We start from the raw sequence: 26679 nt of genomic DNA, 5'->3' as shown, positions 1-26679 counted from the left end.
AAGAGGTAGACCAGGCAGAGTAGTGGGCAGCAAAGCAAGGTTCACTGAGTGACAGCAAACTGATAGTACAAAGCTCCCAAGGAGGGAGAGGACCCGAGAGGGTTGCCACCTGAGTTTCTAAGTCTAGGGGCTTTTATGGGCTTGTTAGCAGGCTGTTTTCACCTGATGAACCCTCCCTGCACCTGTCATCCAATCAGGTTTTTGTCACCTATCACATGGGAAAGGGTGGAGGGCTCCTAACAGTGATGGAAAATCCTTCTAAGGGTGGTTTCCTCTTAGTGCAGGGGCGCCTTGTCCCTGCCTGCCTGCCTTCCAACTATCCTCCATCAGTACCAGGAAATAGCCTCAGATTTTACAGCTTAAGGGTTCAGTTCTCCAACACCCATCCCTCCCCACCCCGCCCCTTCAGATGCAACTTACAAGTTCAGATTGTTACTTGTACTTCTGACAAACTGGCTCTAAGCCAGAGGTACCCAAAATCCCCTCCTTGGATTTGATTAATCTTGCTAGAGTGGCTTACAGAACTCAAAGAAACATTTTACTTACTAGATCACCAGATTATTATAAAAGGATATAACTCAGGAACAGCCAGATAGAAGAGATGCATAGGGCAAGGCAGGGGGGGAAGGGTGGGGAGCTTCCTGGCCCTCTCCAGGTGCGCCAGGCTCCACAAATCTCCACGTGTTCACCACCCTTGAAGCTCTCCAAACCCCACCCTTTTGGGTCTTTATGGAGGCTGCATTACATTGATGCAATCGATTCAATGATTGGCCATTGGTGGTTGATTCAATCTCCAGCCCATCTCCCCTCATCTGAGGTCTGGGGTTGGGACTGAAAATTCTAACCCTTGATTCTGGGTTGGTTCCCTTGGCAACCAGCCCCCATCTTAGGTGCTTTCCAACAGCCACCTAATTAACATAAACCCAGTTGTGGTGGAAAGGAGGTTGTTAATGAATAACAAGACACATATTTCACCTTTATGGCTCTGCAATGGTTTCAAGAACTGAGGACAGGAGACCAAATATAATGACAAAAGATACTCCCATTGCTTTGATTGTTCAGGAAATTCCAAGGTTTTGAGAGCTGTGAGCCCAAAACCAAACTGTGGACAAACACCGAATATATATTTCTTATAAGTCACAGTATCACAATTGCAAAATAAAGAATACACAAATTTCCATTACTTGGGAAGTATAATTCAATTTTATAAGTAAAGTTTTACACAAGCCCCTAATTATTCATCAAATTTTATTATAAATACTCTGGGAATCTGGATAAAATATATTCATTCTTATAAATATATTTAGTTTATCTTACCTCTATAAGAGGTTTAGGAAACTAGTTGTGATCTATAAAAAAAGTTATATCCATTTTTAGGACCTGTATCTACATACCAAGGACAACAACATCTCAGGTGAGCAGAACCTTCAAGATACTAGTAAATCTCAAATCTGGAATTTTGCAAAAGCTTTACTAAAGCACAATAGTCCAAAGCTTCAGCTAAAAGTAACCTAGTGTCATACATTAATTTGGATGATTTTGCAGAATTATAGCCATAAAACTGGTGAGGGAGCAGAAGGCAAGCTGAGGACAAAGCACAAGCTGACACCCTGCAAACCGCCGCCCCCCCAGGTGGGATACGTGTGACATTCCTCAGGTGCTCCCAGTTGCCCTAAAGCTAAGGGAAGGGAAAACAAATGGTTAGCTGATAGAGATTACAGTCCTGCAAGACCTGAGTCTCCCTCACTTTACAAGTGTCTTAGTGATTCACAAGAAAAAAGCATTCTTATCAATAACCTAACTTCCAGAAAGAAACTCCCAACTGTCTTAATATTAATGACTTACTAGAGAGAAAAACTTGACGATGGCAAAGGCTTCCAGTATCTTGTTAGGTCCTCTTTAGCATAAGAAAGTTCTTTGAAAACCTCCCTTTTTCCTTACCCCAACTCCCAAGTATATAATCAGCCACCCCTCACCACCCCGGTGCTGCAGCTCTTTTCTGCCCCCGGCGTCTTATCCCCATACCTTAATAAAACCACCATTTTGCACCAAAGATGTCTCAAGAATTCTTTCTTGGCCATTGGCTCTGGACCCCACCAACCTCACCTACATTCCAAAAATGACATCAAAACCATAGTGATAAATATACTGGTGGTGTACTTGTGAATTAGTTATATGGATCTGGAGAACAACAACAACAAAAATAGAATAAATATTTATTCTAGAAGCCTGAAAGTAAAATAGTTGGAAAGATTCCATCCCCAAAGCAGAAAGCCAGATGGCCAGTTTTCAAAATGTCCCATGAAATGTCTTTAGCTTGGTGAATTAACCACAATATGATCTATGCCTCTTGTTTTTACAGTATATAAATGTTTAGATTCATTATAGAAATATTTAAAATCATGAAGATTATTTAAAAAGGAACAACAGGCCCAAAATAGTCACTGGCCCCCACAACAGCAAAACTAAGACTTAATTGCAGTTTTCAGCCACTCCCAGGAATTTGACCTTTAACCAGTTGATCAGGACTAGCCTGATGAGCACTAGGGATGTAAACTGCCGGATCCCCGCCCCTCCCGGCAAGGAAGGTTACCTTGCCTGAAATAAACCTTGCTTTGGTTTATGACTTACTTGTCCCACCTCCTCTCTGTTTTTGTTTTTTTAAAGGAAATTTTTTTTTTAAGATCTTATTTATTTGAGAGAGAGACAGAGAGAGTGGGAGAGAGAACATGAGCGAACATGAGAGAACATGAGCTGGGTGAGGGGCTGAGCAGGGAGCCCAATTCGGGGCTCCATCCCAGGACTCCAGGATCATGACCTGAGCCGAAGACAGACACTTAACCGACTGAGCCACCCAGGCGCCACCTCCTTTCTGTCTCTAAAAACCTTCCATTTTGTACAGCTCCTCAGGGCCCCCTCATATTTGTTAGATGGGATGCTGCCCAATTCATGAATCATTGCATAAAGCCAGTTAGATCTTTATGTTTACTCAGCTGAATTTTGTTTTTTAATGAAACTACATTTGCTAAGAACACTCACAAGAGAATAACATATTATGAGAGAGAAAAATTTATCTAGTGAAACAGACTTTCACTAAACGATCAAATCAGCACATTCCCTTTCTTTAGATGGAAGGCAATTGTGATCAGGACAGGATCAAGTGCAAGAGAAGCGAGTAGCTTGCCACAGACGTTTAATGACATCAGACTCATAGACTAATGTACACATCTTCAGCCAGACCACTTGGGATTCCGTATCCACTCGCAGGTGAGGGCACCATCTCCCTGTGTTGTGCTGAACGCTTAAACTAGCGCCATCTGACTCTTGTCAGAGTTCTCTGCCTTTTGAACGACATAGTCTTTTCTGTATGCATGTGAGCACTTTGTTACCTTGGTTTTCACCAGGAACACCTTTTCGTCTTTGTGCAGAACTTTTTCTATCTCTATTTTGCTTTAATTATATGTTGACTTGACGCTACCTCTCAGAATAAACAAATGTGCGGTTGCTTATAAGATCCCACTTGTGCTCTGAGTACACATCCAAATAAATGCTACAAAGAAAATTATAATTAAAAAAGGTATAAATGACACTCAAATGAGAGTTGAATTTATAGAATCAATATCAAATTATAACACAGACACTTCCAAAAAATTTCCTTGAGATCTGGTAATTTAAACTAAAATGAACCTGTGTTTTCTTAATAAGTCAAATATAAAACTACATTACTGATGTTTACTCTATTACCTTTGATGAGGGAGCAGAAGGCTAGCTGAGGACAAAGCACAAGCTGACACCCTGCAACCACCCCCCTCCCCGCCCCCCAGCTCCTGGGTGGGACATTCCTCCAGGAAGCTCCCAACTGTCTTAATGTTAATGCCTTGATACAGAGAAAAACAACCTTAACTTGACAAGGACAAGGCCTCCAGAATCTTGTAGGTCCTCTTTAGCATATGAAAGTTCTTTTGAAAACCTCCCTTTTCCTTACCTCCCCCAACCCCATAGTATATACTCAGCCACCCCTCACAACCCCAGGGCAGCAGCTCTTTCCGCCCAGGGGTCCTGTCCCCGTGCTTTCATAAAACCACCATTTTGCATCAAAGACGTCTCAAGAATTCTTGCTTGGCCGTTGGCTCCAGACCTCACCCCACCAAACCTCACCTATATTCCAAAACTACATCAGCATCATGATTAACATTTGTGAATATTTTATTTAAGGATATATATTTAAAACATAACATTTCCTTTAACCAAGGAGCTTATGTTGGCAGAGAAAAACACGTCAAGATCAATGAGAGAAGATGTTTATTGAACAGAGTGCTGGATTGGAAGCAAGGAAAAACAGTAACTTAAACTCTTAGGGTGTCTGTTTCATTAGATGTGAAGTGAGAAAGTTGGGCTTTATTATTTTTGTCACAGCTTCCAACATTATGATGTTAAAAGAAAATAATAAGAAAATGAGGCAACCACAAAATGCAGGGTGAGAAAATAAAATCAAAGTCAACTCAATAAAATAAGTGTTATTGTACCATGAAATAATGGTGTTCCATCTTGGGGATTTTAGTCTTTGTAGTATGTCCGAAATAAATCCAGTAAGTAAATAATATGACTTCCTTACAAGCTAAGTGTTCTGTTCAGTATGTTAATCTTTTTTCAGAACTCTAGAGAATCATTTATTAAGGAAAATAATGTTCTAGAAGGATAAATGGTATTCTACTGGCCTTAATTTGTACAATCAAATTTCTTTAATCTAGCCTAAATGTGGAGAAGTGTCACTGAGGCTTAGGAAAACAGTTAGAGAAAGAATATCTAAGGCGGAAAGCAATTTTTTTTCCTTAAAAGAATATATAGAAAAGCTGTTGACAGAACAATAAAATAGCTGGATAGTTTATTTTAGAAAATCTAAATGCTTTGATAAGAATTTTGTGCAAATAAGAACACTGACACGTGAAAGGGAGCAGAATATACCACCCCATAATGTGTCACTTTGGCATATGGATTGTTTTGAGCTGAAGGCAATTAAGACCCAGCAGACTGGGGAGGGGGGGAGCTTTTTATCTCTCCCTAACTGCCTGAAAGAATTTAGATGGGGAGCCTGACCAGCAACGGAGCTATTAGCAGAGAAAACTTTTTCTATCAGAAAGACTTGGCGTGGCATAGCAAACACAGGTTTACCAAACATCTGCTCTTCTCATCTTCCTGTAAATTGTCTTCCTCCCCTTTGAAGCCCAGACCCCTTCGTAGGCCCCTCCTTTTTACCTCAGGATGGTATACAAGCCTCAGCTGCCTGACTGCCTGGAGTCTTATGTCTTTGCCAGGTTCCTTGTATTTGGAGTTTGTTTTTTCTCCTGGTAATCTGTCTTATGTCCTATGTCAATTTAATTATTAGACCAGCCAAAGAACCTCGAAGCTCTGACGGGAAAACTTTTCCTCCTCAACAAACGTTATAAAATCCTCAAATTATTTAGGGGCAAGGGAAGTTAGTCTGGAAAATAATTCCTTTTCACAGTTTGACAATTAGGCGGGCTCTGCACTAGAAACAAATGCAGAATTCTTCCCAGACTGGCTGTACCAAATCCTAAGTCTGGTGGAGAATTTGACTAAACTATGAATTGGCCTAATATTTACACATTCTTTGGATGGGCAAATGACTACTAGTAGTCATTATTGTGGTGGCTGTCCAATTGGATGGGGCCCCGAAATATGGGGCACCATTGGGTGGAAGCCGGCGGGGCGGGCGGTGAAAGACTTCACCTGAGGCAGAACAAAGGAGCTAGAAGTTTACTGAGTGCACCGGAAAGGACCTGTGAGCAGGACAGCAGAGAAGCTGTCTGCCACGAGGCAGCGGAAGGGGGCTATTCTTAAAGGGGGCAGGTGAGGAGGTATGGGGATGGATGGCATTTTTCCCCTTTTTTGGTAACTGTGCCTGGTGGTAAGTAGTCCATTGGTTAGTTAGTGCCTAAGGCTATTTTGGAGGGGTGGGGGGGAGTCATTCATCCGATGGGCCTGTCTGTATTCAGCCAAGGGGTGACTGTGGGCCCTTTCCACATTCCATTGCTGCCTCTACAATTATTATCTGCTGACCTTCCTTTTCTTTGTGATTCAACTTTCAGATGAAGAGCAGTACTCCAAAACACCTTAGTTCTCATTGGTTCTCTTTGTTGTTGACAAAAGCCCTTCTTGGTCACAATGTCTCCTCATGAAAGGGCTGTGACATGGACTTAAAAAGACTTAAAAGGTGTATGAAGGCATCTAGAGGCAACTGGGACCTAAATACTTAAATAGTCGTGTAGAATTAGGAATGAAAGGCAACCCTGAAAAGCATATTTTATAACTCTCATCTTCAGCCTTTATTCCCTTTTTTGTTTTAAGATTTTATGTATTTATTTGAAAGAGAGAGAGAGAAGCAGACTCCTCACTGAGCAGGGAGCCCGACGTGGGACTCGATCCCAGGACCCTGAGATCATGACCTGAGCCGAAGGCAGACGCTTAACCAACTGAGCCACCCAGACGCCCCTTCAACCTTTATTCCTAATGACTTTCCTGGTATGTGGGTTGTATGGCTGAATGAGATTGGATTTGAAGGTTTTCAAGGCACTACTAGCAGATAAGAGCACTTTCTGACTTAAGAGCCAAGTTTCCTAAATTGGAATCCAGGCTTAGCCATTTCCCAGCTGTGTGACTCTGATCAAGTCACTCATCTCCCTGTACCTTAGTTTTCTCATATGTAAAATGAGGATAACAGTTTTACCTCAGAGGATTATTGTGAGAATTAAATGAAATACTCTTGGTGAAACATTTAGAATAGAGATTGGCGTACAGTTAATGCTGTATACGTGCATATTAAATAAAAATTTAAAAATGGAAAAAATACACGAACTTTTCCTTCTTTGAATGTAACTTGAAATGGGGCAGAGCTTGATTTCATGATGCCAAAAGGCATTGTGAGAACAATAAAGCATCCTAAAATTGAGTGTGCCTACTGTTCTTTGCCTTTTATTGGATACCGTAGAACATTAAAGGATGATGGCTGTAGAAAACCCAAGGTGGGGATTGAGGAAATGATTTGGTCTTATTAAAAATGTATATTTTAGATTAGATAATATTTTTACAGAGAAAATAAATTTCACTCCAACATTTACAAGTTATCACAAAGCATAAATTGAGTCCAAATTAATGAGGTTTAGCTGAAAGGTTTAAGCCAGCAAGATCTGACACATTAAATTGAAATTATACATGGAATTAAAGCACACAGAACTCATTTGGGAAATGATTCATTCTTTTTTTATGTGTTGCCAAGGTTCTATTTAGCACATCAAAGAAGACTTTGCCACTTATTAACTGTGTGACTTTGAGAGAATCACTCAGATTATCTAAAGACTTTTCCTCATTAGTAAAATGGAGTTGACAACAACTCCAGAACCTGTCCCCCCACCCCCCCTCCCCACCACTGCATCCCACTTCCCTCTGGGGCAACTGGGAATATAAAACGGTTTTGTATTCAGTAGAGCTATATAGATAAAACTGAGTGTGTATCTTAGTTTGGGTTTCCCCGACAGCAGAGCCCATGGCAAGTGTTTGGAAATGGGGTATTTATTTGACAGGTTATCCATGGAAGGATAAAGGAGAGAGGGGGAGTGTCCGACTGGAAAACCAATAAGAAGCTGGTTTTCCCTCTGGACCAATAGGCTCAGTCTCTATGAATCCTATGAGGAATTGTATAGAATTCCCTGTGGAATTGCCCCCCCCCCCCCCCCCCCCCCCAGGGACAGGAGGCTGGAGCATTTCACTACAGACTGCCATCCCCCATTGGTTGATGTTTTTCCTCGAGTACATGAAAACCCTGATTGGACCTATCAGCAGGCAGGAGAAGGCCTTGAGATAGAAAAGCTATAATGCCCTTAAGTTGGCACCATGGGAGTGTGCAAGGTACCGTTCACGTTAGCTATACGTGAGGTCAGAGGTGAACAGAGGAGGTGTGGCATAGACAGGAATGCTCTCTGCTACAGTGCGTTTTCCTCTGTCCTTGTGAGTGGAAGTAAATTTGAGGTATGGCATAGGGAGTAATAATTCACTCTGGTCCATCACTGCCTTTTTGTTTGCTGGGTTGTGCTACAACAGAGTGCTTACTCACTCCATTCTTCAGAGCAAGACCAGGTTTCTCTTGTCAGCTCTCTGTAATCCTTTAATTCCCTTATTTTCCCAACACAGATTCTTCCACCTTCTCCGTGGAAGGCAGAATTTAACAAGTCCCCATCCACCACCATCTGCCTTGCCCTGGCCACCATTACTAAAATTGGCATTCTGTGTTATGTATGTATCTAGCTTTCCTCTGTTGTCATATTTATCATATTCCACTGTAGAGATATTTGAATTTCTACCTTTTCTGTCTCTACCGTGATTTATATCACACTGTGAACTACAAGAAAGTAATATCAATTAATTTTAAATGCAAATGATTTAATTTTCTCCAACCTTCAGAATATTTTAAAAGTCTATGTGGTGGTTAAATTTAACTGTCAACTAACTGTCAAGTGCCCAGATATTGAGTTAAACATTATTTCTGGGGGGATGGGTGAGGGGTTGTTCTGGGATGGGATTAACATTTAAATCAGTAGACCGAGCATAGCAGAGTGCCTTCTCCAATGTGGATGAGCCTTATCCAATCCACTGAAGGCCTGAATAGAATAAAAAGCTGAGTAAAAAAGAATTCTCTCTCTCTGCCTGACTGTTTTTGAGCTGGGACATGGATCTTCTCCTGCCTTGGCACTCAAACTTGGACTCAGATTGGAACTTACACCATCAGCTCTCCAGGGGCCGGGCTTCTTAGCCTCCATAATCAAGTTAGCCAATTCCTTAAAAAAGAAAAAATACACACACATACACACACAGTTGGTTCTGTTTCTCTGGAGAATGTGACAAATACAGTCTATTTTAATTTCCAATGAGATTTAATAAATTCCTCACTGACCTATAATCTTCTATGGTTCTGGTTTCATTTGGTGAAAAAAAAACCCGAGGGGACTCTAAGTAACTCTGCTTATATCAAAAGAAAAAAAAAAAAGAGACTATCCTTTGATTTTGTATTCTTTTTTTCCCCTCTCAAAATAGCCCATTCAAAATAAATAGAGTGTTAGGGTCGCTCTTATACATTGCCTTAAACTCCCAGCCCACAACTTTGTTTCTTTAAATAAATAAATACCTGTGAGACCTTTAGCAGGAAGATGTAGAATGTGTTCTTTCTTTTAATATTTTCACAGCACAACAATTTTTTTAAAGATTTTATTTATTTGAGAGAGGGATAGAGCGAGAGAGCTAGAGCACATTTGGGGGGGATGGGCAGAGGGAGAAGCAGACTCCCCACTGAGCAGGGAGACTGATGGGAGACTCGATCCCAGGACCCTGAGATCATGACCTGAGCCAAAGGTAGATGCTTAACTGACTGAGCCACCCAGGCGCCCCGCACAGCAGTTTATTTAAAAGGCATGATAAAAAAAATATTCAAACAAATATTCAAAAGTTTTAAAACTCATGATGTAAGTATAGATAGAATTAAACTTTGGAAAATTGCTAAATAAAATACAGTTATTGGTTAAAACTATTAACGGACATCTAAGTAAAAGTAGGGGTACTATTTCATGTATTCATAAAAACAAGGGATTCCTGGATGGTGATTAAAGTGAACTGAAGGAGAATTATGGATGACTAATGTCTTCTTTGTCTAATTTCAATGTTTGTATTATACATTTCAAAGTATTACAGAGAAATGAAATACGTTAGTACCAAAATTGTAAATACTTTCCTGGAAAGTAAATATCAATTTCTCTTAAACAACAAATGTCATATTTTAAAAGTATCTTCAAGACACATGTTAATGATGAAGATCACAATGTTGGCTGCTCCCAGTCAATAATTTTTCCTTTGAAAAATTATCAGATATTATATAAAGACTCACTATCAAAATATTTTTTAAAAATTCATCATCAAAATATAGCTACAGGGGCGCCTGGGTGGCTCAGATGGTTGAGCATCTGCCTTCGGCTCAGGTCATGATCTCCAGGTGCTGGGATCAAGCCCCATGTCGGGCTCCCAGCTCAACATGGAGTCTGCTTCTCCCTCTGCCTCTCTCCGGGCTTGTGCTCTGTCTCTCTCTCTCAAATAAATAAATAAGATCTTTAAAAAACAAAACAAAATATAGCTACAGGTAGAGCATCTAACTTTTTTAAAGCTGTATTACCCTCCAACAGTTATGCAAAGTTTATAAACACTATAAAGTTTAGATTACTCTTTTCTTACCATAAACTCTGATAATTTTATTAATTTTAAGCATATAAAAATGAGTGAAAAGATGGATTATAAAACCATTAAAATACTATTATCATGGATGGTGAGGCAAGTAGAATAACGTCTCCACAAAGATGTCTATGGCCTAATTCCCCAAACCTGTGAATATGCTCCTTTACACGGCAAACAGACTTTTCAGATATGATTAAACAAAGGATCTTGAGATGGGAAAACTATCCTGGATTATCTAACTGGCCCCAATGTGATCATAAGAATCCTTAAGAGAGGGAAGCAGAGGGTGCCTGGCTGGCTCAGTCAATAGAACACGCCACTCTTTTGATGATCTCAGAGTTGTGAGTCCAAGCCCCATGTTGGGCATGGCGCCTACTTAAAGAGGGAAGCAGAAGAGTCAGAGTTGGAGAAAGGGCTGTGATGACGAGAGGAGAGATTGAAATGATATTGCCAAGACCCAGGAATGCAGGCAGTCTCTTGAAGCTGGGAGAGGCAAGGGAGGGATTCTCCCCTAGGGTCTTCACAAGCAATGCGATCCTGCTGCCACCCTAATCTTAGCCCCATGAGACCCATTTTGACTTCTAACTTCCTGAGTAAAAGAATCAATTTCTATTGTTTTAAGTAACAAAATGTGTGATCGTTTCTTACAGCAGCAACATGAAACTAACACAGATGGATAAATTAAACCTCCCATGTTATAGTAGCACTTTTGCATATTTCGACAGATGTCTTGCTGAGCTTAATTCAGACCCTGTGCAGATATGAAATATAGAATTGGTATAATTCTAAGTAGCAATCACATGGTTATAAGAAACAGAGACTCACTCAAACTAGTTCAAATAAGTAGAGAATTTATTTTATTCTCTAGTAGGATGAGAATCTGACAGGGCCCAGTATTTGGAAGTGTAGCTGAACCTTACAGAAACTAGAAAACCATCAGGCGTATGGTCTCTCGGTCTCAATCTTTTACTCTCTGGCTCTTGTTCTTGCTCTCAGGCTCTCCTCACCTTCCCTCTCTCATTCACAGGGCGCCCTACATTTGTTTTTATTCTGCAAACCAACCCCAGCTTCCTTTCTGAATACTAACTTCCTCTGAAGATACTTAGGAGTTACTAACCCATAACTTTGGTTTGCTACATTAGGTATCAGGCCAGCTATCTGCAAGTACAGCCTAACATGTCCTTATTCCAAATTCCTGAGAGAGGTGTTCTGGTTGCAAGCTTCCACTCTTGATCCAATCAGCCATAGCCCCAGGGAATGAAATCATCCGCCCCAAATATGGCCACCTAGGCCCAAAGCAGAATCTCTTATAAAAAAGAATGAAAGTTGAGCCAATGGCAGAAATTTGACATACAGACATTTTATAAATATATTTACATGGCAACTGTATTTTTATATGTCAATGTGTACTGCGTTTTACTCAGTTATAGCTAATTCATTGAATCTTAATTATGTGAATTGATGTTAAGCTCTTGTGAAGAGCGCCATGCACTGGACTGCCAAAAATAAGACAGTAGGGCTATAAATCTTTTACCATAGAAGCTAAACATGAAAACAATGGAGCAATTTTAATTGCTTATCACAGTACCAGCCATTCTAATTAGATGATCTTGTCAAAATGTCTTCAGTGGTAGTATGACATTTTGGTTTGATAGCTTACAGAAAGCAAATCTTTGCTTCTACCTGGAAGTAGAGACAGCCCTGCTCTACAGATAGAGAGTAATCATAAAATGACTCAGTAATTCTCCTCAATGGAAAGGATCTCTGGTAATAATAACACCCAGAATGCACTACTTCACTGCCCATCATGGCTCAGAGCCAAATATTGGAATTATCTATAAAATCTCTTTTAAAATTCTCAACCATTCTTCAAGATAGCTATTTTTAATCATGATTTTATAGAGAAGGAAACAAAGGCTCAGAGGTAAAACAATTTGCTCAGAGTCAAATAAGGAAGAGGAAGAACCAAAGTTTGAACCAGATCTGTCTGATGCAATGTTAATATTCTATCCTCTGTATTAAACTACACCATGTTTGTCACTGCAGTGATGACAGCATAATAGATTCTCCTTGTCGGTTCTAAACAATATACACAGCTTAAAGTGTATACATTGTCATTCAATGCTACTGTAAACATATTACAAAATGGATGAAAAGAAAAGAGCAAGGTCAGTATTTTTTACAAGCTTTCCTACAGTATATTTACATTCTTCACAAGTCACTTACTTGAATTGGAGACTTCACTGCACCATCGCTCATGGCTTTCAGCCTAGGTCCATCTCTGTACCAGCAGCATTGACGAAATAGCTACCAGATGAAAAAGCACAGTGTGCGTCTGGATACGTTGTCAGGTCTGTTTAAGAGGCTTCAGCAGGCAGCAGACGTTACACCAAAGGCAAGACTGTTCTTCCACTTGTGATAGGAGGCACTTTCTCTGGAGCATGTGGGTCTTGAAGGTTGCCTGATTTATACAGCCTCTTTAAGAGAAGAGATTATTAAATTAAAATTAAAGGGGCACCTGGGTGGCTCAACCAGTTGAGCGTCTGACTCTTGATTTTGGCTCAGGTCATGATCTCAGGATCCTGGGACTGAGCCCCGCTTCAGGCTCCCTCTGATGGGGGATTCTGCTTGTCTCCCTCTCCCTCTGCAGCCCCCCCCCCACTTTGCTCGTGAGCACATGCACTCTCTCTCTCTCTCCCTCTAAAATAAATAAATAAATCTTTAAAAATAAGTAAATGAATAAATAATAAAATTTTAAAATTAGGTTTGAAAAGGACGATTTATTGGGGGTGCTGGCTGGCTCAGTCGGTGGGACATGCGACTTTTGATCTCAGGGTTGTGAGTTCCAGCCTCACGTTGGGCATAAAGCCTATTTTTAAAAAAAGATTAAATGAAAGAAAAGGACTATTTGTTGAAAATGGGAAAAGAAATAACAACGAACTACAAATTTGAAAGCTGGTATATACTGTAAGCACCAAAAAGTCCAGGAAAAAATATATAACTTAATTAATTGCTTGAGACATCTGTGAAACATTTTTATCCCTGATATTTCTTGTCTGTGTACTTTTTTATTCCCTTTACATGTTGCAGGAATTTTATAGTATCATTTTCTATACATAATCCCTTCATGATGGTTAATTTTATGATGGACTAAGGGATGCCCAGATAGCTGGTGAAACATTATTTCTGGATGTGTCTGTAAAGGTATTTCCAGAAGATTAATATTTGAATCAGTACACTGAATGAAAGAGATCTCTTTCACCAGTCTGGGTGAGCATGATCCAATCCACTGAGGGCCTGAAGAGAACTAAAAAGTGGAGAAAGAAATGGGCCTTTGCGTGGCTCAGTCGGTTAAGCCTCTGGCTCTTGATTTCAGCTCAGGTCATGATCTCTGGGTCATGATCTCAGGATTGTGAGCTCGAGCCTGGCATGCTCAGCATGAAGCCTCCTTAAGATTCGCTCTACCACAAAAAAAAAAAAAAAAAAAAAAAAAAGATTCTCTCTCCCTATCCCTCTGCACCACCCCCCCACTCTGCTCTCTCTCTCTTCTTTCTCTCTCTCAAAAAAAAAAAAGAAGAAGAGGAAGAATGGATTTGCTCTGTGCTTGAGCTGGGATGTTTTTCTTTCCTGCTCTCCAATATCAGTGTGCCTGGTTCTCTGGCCTTCCTTGAACTCGGGCTTACACCTTTGACTCCTCTGGTTCTCAGGCATTCGGATTTGGACTAAAACTCATCACCAGCTTTCCTGAGTTTCCATCTTGCAAATGGCAGGCCATGGGACTTCTGAGCTTCCATAATTGCATGAGCCAATTCTTCATAATAAATACCTTTCTAGGGGCACCTGGGTGGCTCAGTCGGTTAAGTGTCTGCCTTTGGCTCAGGTCATGATTCCAGGGTCCTGGGATCGAGCCCCGCATTGGGCTCCCTGCTCAGTGGAGAGCCTGTTTCTCCCTCTCCCTCTGCAGCTCCCCCTGCTTGTGCTCTCTCTCTGTCAAATAAATAAATAAAATCCTCTAAAAAAACAATAATAAATAAGTTTCTTTCTATAAATCTACATATATCCTATTGATTCTGTTTCTCTAGGGAACCCTGACTAACATGTCAAGTATGTTTCACAAGTGTCAAATGCAATTGTGCTCATCTGTTTGGATCCACTGCACTGAGGTAATGGATTTCTAAGCTTCCACGTAAAGCCTTCAGTTTTGAAGTTTCAGAATTGCTCAAGAATCTTCTAATCCTACTAATTCCAATAGGCTATGTTTAATTACTCATATATTAGGAAAGCATTTTTGAAGGGTGCTTTGAATTTGAAAGAGTTTCTAAAAAAATGCATGATGTATAAATAAAATAGCTTATAATAAACTCCTATATCTGAGATTCTTACATAAATGCCTTACGTGAGAAAAACTTGTCAAGCCACCTTTTCATTTGACTATAAATAACCACTCACAACATATGCAAATTCTTTTGGATTGGCTAAATAGGACACACACACACACACACACACACACAGAGGCAGGCACATGCACACATGCATGCACACACCCAGAGTTTTATCTTCTCAATATAAATGCAAAATATATCCTGGTTGTTCAAAATGCAGATATAAAGACTTTAAACAAAATGTGAAGAGTGGATTCATCAGCCACTAGAGCCTTCTTCCTAAAGCAACCTGAATTTATATTCAATAGGGCATCTACAGCCTGTCTTGCACTCCCAGGAAGAACTATGTCTCTAACACATAATCAAGAATGCAAATTAATGTTGTGCCAATTAAACGTGGGCTTCCTGGTAAACAGTGGAGTTGCAAGAGCGCCTTTCCCTTGGCCTGACAGGGTAGATACAGTTGCCAAATATACGCTTTCCTTCAGTTTGTATATCTTCCTTGATAGTGTTCTTGTATTTAATTGCACTCCTTTTATTGCACTACTGAATACATCTTTTAATATTTAGAAACAATTTTATTTTTGAAATGTATTTCTTCTTCCACTCACTATTGACAAGAATCCTGCTGCTGAATGCCAGGTATTGGTCTAGAGGTCAATGCTGCCTTGGTAGGTAAAGGACAGATCATCTTATGTAAAAACAGAAAATGCAGAATACGTTATCACTCATTGTGATATTCACTCATTGTGATATTCATGTTAGTATTCACTAACATGAATGAATTTATCTCTAGCCAATCATCTGGGGCTACAGTTAGAACATATCTTGGTGCACCTGGGTGGCTCAGATGGTTAAGTGTTGGCCTTCGGCTCAGGTCATGATCTCAGGGTCCTGGGATCAAGCCCTGCTTTGGGCTCCCAGCTCAGTGGATAATCTGGTTCTCCCTTTCCCTCTTCTTCTCCCCCTGCCTCTCTCAAATGAAAATATAAAATCTTTTTTTTTTTTTTTAAAGAACTTATCTTGATTTGAAGGATGGGAGCAAGAAGAAAAGGTAAAGCACTCACCAGCCCTGGAGGGTAACACCGTGAAGATGGCTGGAGTTATCATGAAACATCAGAGCCACTGGGGGAAGTAGAGATGGAAAAAACAAAAGCAAAGAGGAGAGTCCAAAGGATCATGACAGGATCCAAGCAAATCTATTCTCCTTTCTCTGAAGTATTTCAAAGCCCTGATATTGCACTTCATTCCTGTCCTCTGAAAGAGCAATGAAATGGTTTGTAGCAACCAACACCTAAGAAACCTGGGGCTGGGGCACGTGCGTGGCTCAGTCGGTAAAGCGTCTGCCTTCGGCTCGGGTCATGATCCCAGGATCCTGGAATTGAGCCCCACATCAGGCTCCCTGCTCCACGGGGAGTCTGCTTCTCCCTCTCCCTGCTGCTCCCCCTGCTTGTGCTCTCTCTCTGTCAAATAAATAAATACAATCTTAAAAAAAAAAGAAAGAAAAAGAAAATCCAGGGGCACCTGATTGGTTTTTATGCTTTTACATCGATGCGACAGACCACACTGGTGATGGGAACAGGACAGCAAAATACAAATGCGATCTGAGACCAACTTTGACATTATGCTTCCTGGCTTTCCTCAGTGAGGCAAACTAGGAGAAGGTGGAAGACAGATGGAGTCCAAAATCCACCATATACACGTATCATGTTAGAGAGTTTTCAAAAAAGGGATGTACAGCCATCTGGCCATAGCTTTTAGGCATTTGCCTGCCAAACTAAGAGGAGAATAGTGAGAAGAAAGAGAAGACAGAAAAAGCAAAAGCTTACATTAGATAATACCTTAGCATTTTCTGTGGTGCTATGATCAGGTTTCTTTCTTTCTTTCTTTTTCTTTCTTCTTTCTTTCTTTCTTTCTTTCTTTCTTTCTTTCTCTCTCTCTTTCTTTCTCTCTTTCTTTCTCTTTCTTTCTTCTTCAATGGTAGCACTAGGATTTATTTTTTTTAATTTTTTTTAAGATTTTATTTATTCATCTGAGACAGAGAGAGACAGAGAGAGCACAAGCAGGGGGAGAGACAGAGGGAGAGGGAGAAGCAGACTCCCCGCTGAGCAGGGAGCTGGGCATGGGGCTGATCCCAGGACCTGGAGACTGTGACCTGAAGCGAAGGCAGACACCCAACCATCTGAGCCACCCAGGAGCCCCAGCACTGGGATTTATCAAGTTGTGTCTTAGTACAGGCACTGGGGCTTGCCCTTGGTGCTCTTGATGTATAAAGCCCAGCCATTTTTCCAATTCTTTTTGAGCAATGACACCAGGAAATTGACAGCTAAGTGGGTGTTGTACACAAGCTCATCATCTGTCATCGTTATGTGGCCAATAGCCAGTGCCAGACACAGCACCTTCTTCATCTGGAATTTGTTCATGGACTTCACTTCATCCACTTTGGCCACTATGTTCTCATTGTGGGTCAGCAAGGAAGGGAACTTGCCAGACTTATTCAGGCCTGGGCCCAGGATTTGTGGGATCTGCTTGATCAGATTCTGAAGCCAAAAAGGCATCATACTTCTTGGCCAGCTTCTTGACTAATTTTTTATTCTTGGTGAGTTTCTTCAGCACTTCGATATCCATGTGGGGAATATCCACAGCCTTGACCTCATCACAGTGCTACTAGTCCCCCAGAACACATATGGAGAACTTGGGGCGGGGACTGGACTTAAGCCTGACAGTGCCTGAGAAGCGTTGGTCCTTCTGAGGGTCATAGTTCTTCAAGCCAATATGCAGCTCCACCATCTCCAAAACCTTCCAGCGCTTGCACTGTTTCCTGTGCCGGACCTCCCACACAGCCTAGTACGGGGTGTCAGGGGAGACTTTGCTGCTCACCACAATAACCAGAAAAGAGCGTCACTAGGTTTCTTTCAACATAAAAGAGAGACAGTATGGCACAGAAATAGAAAGCGAAGATTCTAGAAACAAATTGCCATAATTAAAATCTGATCTCTGCCACTGAGAAGTTATGTGAATGTCAACAACTCACTTAAGCTCTTTTGTGCCTCAGTTTCTTCCTCTGTAAAACAGTAGAAATAACTGTACCTATATCAAATGTTCTTGAGAATTAGAAAAGAATATATATGTATACATATATATGGTATTAGTACTTACTCTTTTTTTTTGAAGATTTTATTTATTTGAGAGAGACAGAGAGAGAGAGAGAGAGAGCATGAGTGGGGGGAGGGGCAGAGGGAGAGGGAGAAGCAGACTTCCCACTGAACGGGGACCCCGATGATGGACTCCATCCCAGGACCCTGAGATCATGACCTGAGCAGAAGTCAGACGCTTACCTGACTGAGCCAGCCAGGCACCCTGGTGTTAGTACTTACTTTTTTTTTTTTACTTTTTTTAAGACTTTATTTATTTGTCAGAGAGAGAGAAGAGAGAGAGAACAAGCACAAGCAGGGGGAAGTGCAGGCAGAGGGAGAGGGAGAAGCAGGCTCCCCGCCAAGCAGGGAGCCTGATGCAGGACTCGATCCCAGGACCCTGGGATCATGACCCGAGCTGAAGGCAGACGCTTAACTGACTGAGCCACTCAGGCGTCCCAGTACTTACTTTTAAAAAAGGATCCATGTGTTGTTCAGTAGTTATTAGAAGATATGGAAGAATGAAACTGATCACCATAAGCCGAATTTCCATGAACTCCACATACTACACAAAGTTTTTTCAGAGAGATACAAGTAAGTGGGAGATGTTACATTTGTACTGTGCATCTTCTAGGCCAGCTTTCAAACAGACTTTCTCTAGGCCATGCCTTATTTGAAGATTAAAAGGTAAATTTCAGGGGTGCCTGGGTGACTCAGTCATTAAGTGCCTGCCTTCAGCTCAAGTCATGATCCCAGGGTCCTGCATGGGGCTCCCTGCTCAGTGGGGAGCCTGCTTCTCCCTCTCCCTCTGCACCTCCCCCCACTTGTGTTCTCTCTCTCTCTCAAATAAATAAATTTTAAAAAATCTTAAAAAAAGGTAAATTTCAATTAACACAGTGCTAACATGCAAAGGATATCGCCTACGTGATTTTTTCAGTGTCAAAAACTGTTTTCCAAAATGTGAGGGTCAGAGATAGGGTGGAGATGGGAGTTAGCATCTTAAATAAGAGTGATAAATATTAAATGAGCCCCTACTAAATTAGCATATTTCATTTATTCTCATTTACCGCCCATACCCATCCCAAGAGGTTAAATATTATCTATCTTTTACAAATAAGAAACCTGATATTCAGTGAGGTTAACTAAATAACTCAAGGTCACACAACCAGAGAATAATATAATTGGGACTTGAAGTCATGTTAATCCAATTGCATAACATAATGGGGAGACCTAACATTTATTTAGTGCCTTCTGCATGTTCTGTTAGGGGCTTCATAGCACTATCACCCATTGATGGCCTAACAGCTGATTATGTGGGAACTATTTATGTTATCACTCCATGGATGAGGAAATTGAGGATGGGAGGGGTTGAATAACATGGCCCAGGTCTCAGAGACAAGAAGTGGTAGGTAGGAGATTCAGACTCTGTTTCTCACATAACATGGGATTATAAGAAGCAATCATATTTTGATGATGAACTTTGATTTTTAAAAAATCATTTTTGACAAAATATTACATATTCTATGATACATAAAATAAACTAAAACTAGAGTTTATGTAAAGTGATTCTTAGTTATTACAATATTTTTGGAAGCCCTGAAATAGCTGCACATCATTTAACTGACAAAAATTAAAGGATGGCTTGCTCAGGATGTTAAGATGTAGTTTGGTGTATATTCAAGAAGAAAGAAATCTCAAAGATCTCTCATTAAAAAGTAAGAAAAGAGGATGCCTGGGGGCTCAGTCGGTTAAGCTGCAGGCTCTTGATTTTGGCTCAGGTCATGATCTTAGGGTCGTGGAATCAAGCCCTGCGTCTGGCTCTATGCTCAGCTGGGAGTCTGCTTCAGGATTCTCTCTCTCTCTCTGCCTCTCACCACCCTGGCTCTCTCTCTCTCTCTAAAATAAATAAATAAATAAATCTTTAAAAAGAAAGGAAAGGATTTCTTCATTTATTGATATTTTAGAAAATAGTATTTAATATATATTTTATAAAAGTAAAATGGAATAAGCTTGTTTAAATGCTTTGTGTTTTAAAAGAAGTTTTTCTCAGGGGGCACCTGTGTGGCTCAATCGGTTGAGCTTCTGACTCTTGATTTTGGCTCAGGTCATGATCTCAGGGTGGTGGGACTGAGCCTTGTCTCTGGTTCCCCGCTCAGCGGGGAGTCTGCTTGTCCTTCTCCCTCTGCTTGTCCGTCTCCCTCTGCTTCTCCTCCCTCTTGTGCTCTCTCTCTAAAATAAATAAATAAATAAATGAAATCTAAAAAAAAAAAGGTTTTTCTCCAATCAACTGTTATGATTATGGGATATTGTCTTAAGAACAAGGATAATGCTAAAAATCAATTGAAATATATAACCTTTGCTTTACCCTGAAATGTTTTCAAAGGGATATTTTAAGAAAGCATTGAAAACCAAATTGTTTGGCTTCTGAACATGTTCTTTTTGCAATAATAGTTAAATAGGAAATTGCAAAGTATGAGACATGCCATTTTGCCATTATGATGTGGTGGATAACATAAATATCCTTCCCAAAGTTAAATGAAAATACAAAATTCAATGGTAATACTTTTGTTCAGCATCACTTTTTAAAAATGTACAGGGCGAGTAGTGTTTCTCATTACACATAATATTAGAAATCAAGTTTTGAATTGAATTTGTCATTTTAAAGATGGCAACTGGTAATAAATATCTTTCTGGAAAGTGTATCATTTCAGAGAGTGGCAGAATGTTGACTATAAAAACTATTTCTATCTTGCTTTAATGTAGGCCTAACATAAGAACAACTTTATTGTGCTCACATTAAACATTTTATTTAGACATTAAACAGAAGTTTTCTGATGTCAAGTCTTTACCAAAGCTGAATAAAAGCTTGTTTGCAATTGTTTGGATGAGGCTTTCTTGTGCCAATGTCATAATAGATCTCTTTCCAGTGTGCTAACTTCTGAATTGCAAATTTTTAGAAATGTGTTTTAGCTATAATTCACACTTGCGAGAACTAAATGAATAGAATCACTTTTCAGCAAGTCAAAAACCAATTAAGCTCCTATTGAACAAAAATAGAAGGTATTTGCTGATTATGTTAAAATTGATCATTGTTACTTATTTTCTGGAGCTACAAGCTTAACTGACTGTTACTATCAAAGGTCATGAGTAATAGGATTGACTTTCAGACTTCTGTATTAAGAATGTTCAGGGTAGGGGCGCCTGGGTGGCTCAGTCGGTTAAGCGTCTGCCTTCAGCTCAGGTCATGATCCCAGGGTCCTGGGATCGAGCCTCGAATCGAGCTCCCTGCTTAGTGGAAAGTCTGCTTCTGCCTCTGTGCCTCCCCTCTCTTTGCCTCCCCTCTGCTCGTGCTCTCTCAAATAAATAAATAAAATCTTTTAAAAAAAAAAAAAGGAGAAGAATGTTCAGAGTAGAGATATACTAATATAACTGGAAATCACCTTAATTGTGACTTCTCAGGATCTAGCTTTGTAACATGGAGTAAATAGAGTTAAAGCAGCTTGTGGACAGCACTGAACTGTGTCCATGTAGTGTGCTAGAACATTTAAAGACTTGCCACTGTAAGTAAATGCTATATGAAAATATTCTTACTGTTTATTCTTTTATTATTTTTTTTAAAGATTTATTTATTTATTTATTTGACAGACAGAGACACAGCAAGAGAGGGAACACAAACAGGAGGACTGGGAGAGGGAGAAGTAGGCTCCCCGCAGAGCAGGGAGCCCGATGCGGGGCTCGATCCCAGGACCCTGGGATCATGACCTGAGCCGAAGGCAGACGTTTAACGACTGAGCCACCCAGGCGCCCCTCTTGTTGTTTAATGTTTGGAAATAATTTGGTCCATCAGCCAAGATCAACTTATTAAATTTTTAACAGCATAATCATTCCAAATAATCTATAGATTCAATACAATCCCAATCAAGCCCGATCAAGTTATTTTGTGGATATCGACAAACTGATTCTAGTTTATGCAGAAAAGCAAAAGAAGGATGCCTGGCTGGCTCAGTGGGTAGAGCATGTAACTCTTGATCTCTCAGGGTCATGGGTTCAAGTTCAACTTGGGCCTAGAGCTTACTTAAAAAAAAGAAAAAAAAGCGAAAAATACAGAATAGCCAATACACTATTGAAGGAGAAGAACAAATCTGAAAAACTGACACTACCCAACTTCAAAATTTACTATCAAGCTATAGTAATTAAGACAGTGTGGTTTTGGTGAAAGAAAAGACAAATACGTGGATGGGACAGAATGTAGAGCTCGGAAATAGACCCACATGAGTATCAACTAATCTCTGACAAAGGAGCAAAGGAAATATAATGCAGCAAAGATAGACTTTTCAAAAAATAGTGTGGGAAAACTGGACATCCACATGGGAAAAATGATTTTAGACACAGAACTTAATACTCTTCACAAAAATGAACTCAAAATGGTTCACAGACCAAAATGTAAAACCCAAAACTATAAATCTTCTAGAAAATAACACAGAAGAAACCCTAAATGATCTTCGGAAAAGCAGTGAATTTTTTCACATAGCACCAACGGCATGATCCATGAAAGAAATAATTGATAAACTGGACTTCATTAAAATGAAAAACTGGTTTGTGAAAGACATTGTCAAGAACATGAGAAAACAAGCCAAAGACTAGGAGAAAATATTTGCAAAAGTCATATCAGATAAAGAATTGTTGTATAAAAATAACTCTTAAAACTCAACAATAACAAAACAAACAACTACATTAAAAAATGGACCAAAGACCATAATAGACACCTGACTAAAGAAGATATATAGATGGCAAATATGCCTATGAAAAGATGTTCCACATTAAATGACATCAGGGAAATGCATATTGAAACAACAGTGAGATATCACTACGCACATATTAGAATGGCCCAAATTCAGAACACTGACAACAGTAAAATACTGGCAAGGATGTGGAGGAATGGGAGCTCTCATTCATAGCTGGTGGGACAGCAAAATGTTACAGTCACTATGGAAGACAGTTTAGCAAATTCTTTCTCTTTTTTTCCAGCTTTATTGAGATATCATTGACATATAACATTGTATAAGTTTGAGGTGTACAACTTGAAGATTTGATATATGTGTATATTGCAAAATGATCACCACAACAAGGTTAGTTAACACATTAATCACCTCCCATAGTTATTATTATTTATTTTTGTGGTAAGAATCTTTGAGATTGGGCACCTGGGTGGCTTGGGTAGGTTAAGCGTCTGCCTTGGGCTCAGGTAATGATACCAGGGTCCTGGGATCTCTCCCTCTGCTCCCCCCCCCCCCACCGGCACGTACTCTCTCTCTTTTTCTCATGCTCTCTCTCTCTCAAATAAATAAATAAATAAAATCTATAAAAAAGAATCTTTGAGATCTACTCTCTAGTAACTTTCATATATATAACACAGTGTTGTTAACTATAGTCACCATGCTGTACATTCGGCCCCAGAACTTGTTCATCTTATAACTTCTTACCTTATGCAACACTATACTATTACTTTGTCTTCTGTGTTCAGGGGTCTTCTTTCACAAATTCTCTGCTCCTCCTCCATGTAGCATTCCCCAAAGGTTTGTTTTACCTCTCTGCTCTTCTCTCATTCTGTACATCGTTCCTCAGATATCTTACCGTACTCACAACTCCATATAGCATCTTGTTGCATATCACTCCCAACCTAGATCTCCAGCTCAATCTCCCACTCAGAACTTCAGTTCAAGATGAACAAGTGTCCGTTGGACATTGCCTCAACCATTAAATCAAAGAAATAACGTGTCTTCCCCAGGCATATTTTAACTTCTCATTTCTCTGCTTTTGTTTGTATTGCAAGAACTTTCCTATTCACTTCGCCAGGAAATATCATCAGTGAGAGCTTTGACACTTTTTCCAAATTCCACATTCATCAAGTCCTGGTAATTCATCACAGTGCCTCTTAATTCATTCTTCATTCTTAAGACCAGGGCAGAGCCGGTGATAACTCAACTCGTATTTCCTCCTTGTGCTTTCCTCAACCCCGGCCTCTGTTGCAAGCCATCTTGTTCACCACTAACAGAGTAATAAGGATAAACCCCTGCTTGGATCACACTGGCATACTATCAGAAGAGTATCAAAGGCTGAAAAATGTCTATGGATTAAAGTTTAAACTTCTTGTTCTGGAATTTACATTCTTTCACCATCTGGCCTCCTTTACATCAAAGGAATGCCTTTGGGGGAGGATTTCATTGAAGTAGACTGTGCAGAGGGACCCCCGGACTGACTTGTCAACACCAAATTCACCATAAGATGTGGCCCTGGCAGAGGGCAAGAGAGCAGGGCTTGCCATATCTTTCCAACCTAGCATCCACTGTCTGTCCCCCTGAGATGTCCATGTGTAGGATTCAGAGGATTGGAAAGGGCTGAAGAATCAGAGGACAAAATAACATTTATATTTTCACTAACATCCCACTGAAATGTATCATTTCCTTCAAGTATGAATGTGGGCAACCTAACGAAGAAGAAGTACCTATGACTAGGTCACCAGTAAACATCCCAGGTATTCTGACATCACGTAATGGTTGTGTCACACATCTTGAAATGAAAAAATTATGGGACCGCTCCCTATATCGTGTTGTTCACTGTGTTAAGGAGCACATATACAACATCACAAATGCATTTCATTTTTATTTTGACAGCACTGTTTCCAAATTATTGCTTTCCTTTGTTATTTATATATTTGTGTTTATATACTAACAGTATTCTGAGTCTATATTTTTTAGACTGCAAAAGGGGTCTGTGTCCAAAAATAGGCTCAAAACAGCTACCCTGTACACAGCAGGTTCTGGAAGTAGGGAACTAATAACACAGAAACGTGGTCCTGAAGGTGGACCTATAAGTTTAAGCACTTACCTGCTTATTGTTATAAAAGCTTTCCTTTTCAACATATATTATTGCCCTGATATTCACAAGCTGGAGGGCATCGAGCTGATAAGAGTAACATCCTCATAAGAAATTCAGAACTGTCATGCCAGAGACACACACCTCAGACGTATGAGATTATTAAAGAGCAACTGGAGAAAATTATCAGAAAAATGATGTGCAGGTTATACCACATTATACAACCTCTAATTGGTACAAGTTAATTTTCATAATACTGAATTAGGAGTGAGCCCTCTCTGTCTTATGAACATGCATCTTTTATAACTATCTTTAAATTACGTTTATGAATCATATTATGTCATTGCAATCAAAATAAATTTAAGGATTGCTGTTACTAAAGCACAAGTTAACCACTTAGGCCCAATCACATTCACTTAAATTTCTGTCTTGTGCAAAACAAACTTCTTCCTGACAAAAATGGAAATCTACTTGCATATTTCGCTACTTCAAGTAAATAACAGCCATGGTACTACATTTCTACAATTTGTTCCGTATTGATTCTGTAATAATGGACAATAAAATTAGCCTTTCAAATTATAATTTATATCCACACCAGCAAGGTCACTTTATTGTTATTCAAAAAAGAATCTTAACTTTCATCATGTCCAACACAGGGCTGTAAAGACCTGACCCATTTTCCCCGACTGGGGGCAATTCTGGAGGGTGAGCTCAGTTATAGCATTCCCCATGAGGCTGACTGAGGCCTTCGTTGGGATTGCTTAACAGCTCAACATGTACCTTTCCCTGCTTCTCTTTCATACCCTCTTTGCCCGCCCCCACACTTGATAATACCAACAGCATTTCCTAATAAACATCTTGCATGATAAACTCCATCTTTAAAACTGCTTCCTCTGCAACCCAACCTGTGACAGACCATTTTACCTTTTATTTCTCTTAAAACTGTCTTCCTGTTCCTCACGGACCTAGTTCATCTACCATTAACTTTCATTTCGAGTGGCCATTCTACTTTTATTCCACACCAAGTCAGCTTTAAAATAAATGTTCCTCCCACAGGCATGCGGATCTTGATTGGAGGTCAGTGAAGGGACATATTTCAACTTTACCTTCTCTTAAAAATTTTCCCTACTCACCTATATGCTGTGATACCCATTGAAGCACATACTGTTCCTAGCCCACCTGCTCTCCACAATGGTTCCCATACGCACTTATATTTTCCTGCATCTCTCTGTCCAAAGGCATTCTTTGTCATGGGAGCGTACGTAGCCTGTTTATGTCAGAGATATCTAGGGGGTAATATCTCAAGAGTGTCCCTCAGATAATGAAGTATGAGATATAGTGAATATCCAGCTTCTTGACTCCATAGAATGACAATTCTGAGGGGTATTCTACATAGTCTCTGATAAGGTCTCCAGTGAGGTACTCCAGATTTCAGTAGTAATCTGTTTCTAATTCTACCTTTTATTGGCTTTCACTCTTCAGGGTCCTACTTGCCCACTTCAGAGTGCTTCGTAAGACCAACTTCCAAATAAATTATGCGCACAAATCCCTCTTTCAGAATTTGCTTTATGGGAAACTCAAAATAAGGTACTTACATTGTCAACAGGGCTGTGTGCTAAATCTGGCTTGCCATCTGTTTTTGTAAATAAAGTTTTATTGGAACACAGTCACTCACATTCATTTAGGTATTATCTATGGCTGCTTTCATGCTATAACAGTGGAGTTAGGTAGCTACAACAGAGACCAGACCTATAGGCATAAAACATTTACTCTCTGAACCTTTACAGGAAAGATTTTTGTTACATGATCTAAATTATTACCAAAAACCTCTAGATGATCTCCCAGATTTAGCTGCTGTATCTCTCCCTGACCATTTGTTTTACATATTACCTCCAGATTTCTAAATTTATTGACTCATGTCTCTTGACTCCTCTTGAATCTCCAAAGGCTCCCACTGCAATAAGAAGCAAAAAAAACCCTCTGCCCTACTAATT

At 40.0% G+C, this 26679-nt stretch overlaps 1 pseudogene; it reads right to left on the bottom strand.

Annotated features, from left to right (window-relative positions):
• Positions 1-16903: 16903 nt before the first annotated feature.
• Positions 16904-23369, bottom strand: LOC118527752 (large ribosomal subunit protein uL1-like; annotated as a pseudogene).
• Positions 23370-26679: the final 3310 nt, after the last annotated feature.

This window comes from Halichoerus grypus, chromosome X (genome assembly GCF_964656455.1).
Source record: "Halichoerus grypus chromosome X, mHalGry1.hap1.1, whole genome shotgun sequence".
NCBI classification, from domain to species: domain Eukaryota; kingdom Metazoa; phylum Chordata; class Mammalia; order Carnivora; family Phocidae; genus Halichoerus; species Halichoerus grypus.
Note: the sequence above shows the minus strand (reverse complement) of the source record. Positions and strands in the feature narration are given on the sequence as shown.